We start from the raw sequence: 4,166 nt of genomic DNA on the forward strand, positions 1-4,166 counted from the left end.
AGAAAAGGGGCGGTCTACTCATCCCCTGAGACTGTGACACAGAGACAGGGGGCTGTCTACTCATCCCCTGAGTTTGTGATAGAGAGACAGGGGGCGGTCTACTTATCCACTCAGTTTGTGATACAGAGACAGGGGACGGTCTACTCAGCCCCTCAGTTTGTGATACAGAGACAGAGGGCGGTCTACTCATCCCCTGAGTCTGTGATACAGAGACAGGGGGCGGTCTACTTATCCACTCAGTTTGTGATACAGAGACAGGGGGCGGTCTACTTATCCCCTGAGTTTGTGATACAAAGACAGGGGGCGGTCCACTTATCCCCTCAGTTTGAGATACAGAGACAGGGGGCGGTCTACTCATCCCCTGAGTCTGTGACACAGAGTCAGGGCGCGCTCTACTCATCCCCTGAGTCTGTGATACAGAGACAGGGGGCGGTCTACTTATCCCCTCAGTTTGAGATACAGAGACAGGGGGCGGTCTACTTATCCCCTCAGTTTGTGATACAGAGACAGGGGGCGGTCTACTCATCCCCTGAGTCTGTGACACAGAGACAGGGGGCGGTCTACTTATCCCCTCAGTTTCTGATACAGAGACAGGGGGCGGTCTACTCATCCCCTGAGTCTGTGACACAGAGACAGGGGGCAGTCTGCTCATCCCCTCAGTATGTGATGCAGAGACAGGGGGCGGTCTACTCATCCCCTCAGTCTGTGATACAGAGACAGGGGGCGATCTTCTCATCCACTGAGTCTGTGAAACAGAGACAGGTGACGGTCTAATCATCCCCTACGTCTGTGATACAGAGACAGGGGGCAGTCTTCTCATCGCCTGAGTCTGTGACACAGAGACAGGGACTGTCTACTCATCCACTGAGTGTGTGATACAGAGACAGGGGGCGGTCTACTTATCCCCTAAATTTGTGTGACAAAGACAGGGGGCCGTCTACTTATCCCCTCAGTATGTGATACAGAGACAGGGGGAGGTCTACTCATCCTCTGACTCTGTGAGACAGAGACAGGGGGCGGTCTTCTCATCCACTGAGTCTGTGACACAGAGACAGGTGACGGTCTACTCATCCACTGAGTCTGTGACACAGAGACAGGTGACGGTCTACTCATCCCCTGGGTCTGTGATGCAGAGGAAGGGGGCGGTCTACTCATCCCCTGAGTCTGAGATACAGAGACAGGGGGCGGTCTACTCATCCCCTGAGTCTGAGATACAGAGACAAGGGGCAGTTTACTCATCCCCTGGGTCTGTGATAAAGAGGAAGGGGGCGGTCTACTCATCCCCTGAGTCTGTGATACAGAGACAGGGGGCGGTCTACTCATCCCCTCAGTTTGTGATACAGTGAAAGGGGGCGGTCTACTCATCCCCTGAGTCTGTGATACAGAGACAGGGGGCAGTCTGCTCATCCCCTCAGTATGTGATACAGAGACAGGGGGCGGTCTACTCATCCCCTGAGTCTGTGATACAGAGACAGGGGGCGGTCTACTCATCCCCTCAGTTTGTGATACAGAGACAGGGGGCGGTCTGCTCATCCCCTCAGTATGTGATACAGAGACAGGGGGCGGTCTTCTCATCCCCTGAGTCTGTGATACAGAGACAGGGGGCGGTCTTCTCATCCACTGAGTCTGTGATACAGAGACAGGTGACGGTCTACTCATCCCCTGAGTCTGTGATACAGCGACAGGGGGCGGTCTACTCATCCCCTGAGTCTGTGATACAGAGACAGGGGGCAGTCTGCTCATCGCCTGAGTCTGTGACACAGAGACAGGGGGCTGTCTCCTCATCCCCTGAATCAATGATACAGAGACAGGGGGCGGTCTCCTCATCCCCTGAATCAATGATACATAGACAGGGGGCGGTCTACTCATCCCCTGAATCAATGATACAGAGACAGGGGCGGTCTACTCATCCCCCGAGTCTGTGATACAGAGACAGGGGACGGTCTACTCATTCCCTGAGTTTGTGATACAGAGACAGGGGGCGGTCTACTGATCCCCTGAATCTGAGATACAGACACAAGGGGCAGTTTACTCATCCCCTGGGTCTGTGATAGAGACGAAGGGGGCGGTCTACTCATCCCCTGAGTCTGTGATACAGAGACAGGGGCCTGTCTACTCATCCCCTCATTTTGTGATGCAGAGACAGGGGGCGGTCTACTCATCCCCTGAGTCTGTGATACAGAGACAGGTGACGGTCTACTCATCCCCTGAGTCTGTGATACTGAGACAGGGGGCGGTCTACTCATCCCCTGAGTCTGTGATGCAGAGACAGGGGCGGTCTACTTATCCCCTCAGTTTGTGAAACAGAGACAGGGGGCGGTCCACTTATCCCCTCAGTATGTGATCCAGAGACAGGGGGTGGTCTACTCATCCCCTGAGTCAGTGATACAGAGACAGGGGCGGTCTACTTATCCCCTCAGTTTGTGAAACAGAGACAGGGGGCGGTCTACTCATCCACTGAGTCTGTGATGCCTAGACAGGGGGCGGTCTACTCATCCACTGAGTGTGTGATACAAAGACAGGGGGCTGTCTAGTCATCCCCTGACTCTGAGATGCAGAGACAGGGGGCGGACTACTCATCCCCTGAGTCTTTGATACAGAGACAGGGGGCGGTCTTCTCATCCACTGAGTTTGTGATACTGAGACAGGTGACGGTCTACTCATCCACTGACTCTGTGAGACAGAGACAGGGGGCGGTCTACTCATCCCCTGAGTCTGTTATACAGTGACAGGGGGCGGTCTACTCATTCCCTGAATCAATGATACAGAGTCAGGGGGCGGTCTACTCATCTCCCGAGTCTGTGATACAGAGAACGGGGGCGGTCTACTCATCCCCCGAGTGTGTGATACAGAGACAGGGGGCGGTCTACTCATACCCTGAGTCTGTGAGACAGAGAAAGGGGGCTGTCTAATCATGCCCTGAGTCTGTGATACAGAGATAGGGGGCGGTCTACTCATCCCCTCAGTCTGTGATACAGAGACAGGAGGCGGTCAACTCATCCCCTCAGTCTGTGACACAGAGAAATGGGGCAGTATACTCAACCCCTCAGTTTGTGATACAGAGAAAGGGGGAGGTCTACTCATCCCCTGAGTCTGTGATACAGAGACAGGGGCCGGTTTACCCATCCACTGTGTCTGTGATGCCTAGACAGGGGGCGGTCTACTCATCCACTGAGTGTGTGATACAAAGACAGGAGGCGGTCTACTCATCTCCCGAGTCTGTGATGCAGAGATCGGAGGGCAGTCTACTCATCCCCCGAGTGTGTGATACAGAGAAAGGGGGCTGTCTAATCATCCCCTGAGTCTGTGATACAGATATAGGGGGCGGTCTACTCATCCCCTGAGTGTGTGATACAGAGACAGGGGGCGGTCTACTCATCCCCTGAGTCTGTGATACAGAGACAGGGGGCGGTCTACTCATCCCCTGAGTGTGTGATACAGAGACAGGGGGCGGTCTACTCATCCCCTGAGTCTGTGATACAGAGACAGGGGGCAGTCTGCTCATCCCCTCAGTATGTGATGCAGAGACAGGGGTCGGTCTACTCATCCCCTCAGTCTGTGATACAGAGACAGGGGGCGATCTTCTCATCCACTGAGTCTGTGAAACAGAGACAGGTGACGGTCTACTCATCCACTGACTCTGTGATACAGAGACAGGGGGCGGTCTACTCATCCCCTGAGTCTGTGATACAGAGACAGGGGGCAGTCTGCTCATCGCCTGAGTCTGTGACATAGAGACAGGGAGTGTCTACTCATCCACTGAGTGTGTGATACAGAGACAGGGGGCGATCTACTTATCCCCTAAATTTGTGAGACAGAGACAGGGGGCGGTCTTCTCATCCACTGAGTCTGTGACACAGAGACAGGGGGCGGTCTACTCATCCCCTGAATCAATGATACAGAGACAGGGGGCGGACTACTCATCCCCTGAGTCTGAGATACAGAGACAAGGGGCAGTTTACTCACCCCCTGGGTCTGTGATAAAGAGGAAGGGGGCGGTCTACTCATCCCCTGAGTCTGTGATACAGAGACAGGGGGCGGTCTACTCATCCCCTGAGTCTGTGAAACAGAGACAGGGGGCGGTCTACTCATCCCCTGAGTCTGTGATACAGAGACAGGGGGCTGTCTACTCGTCCCCTCAGTTTGTGATACAGAGACAGGGGGCG

The sequence above is a fragment of the Heterodontus francisci genome, unplaced genomic scaffold (assembly GCF_036365525.1).
Source record: "Heterodontus francisci isolate sHetFra1 unplaced genomic scaffold, sHetFra1.hap1 HAP1_SCAFFOLD_83, whole genome shotgun sequence".
NCBI lineage: Eukaryota > Metazoa > Chordata > Chondrichthyes > Heterodontiformes > Heterodontidae > Heterodontus > Heterodontus francisci.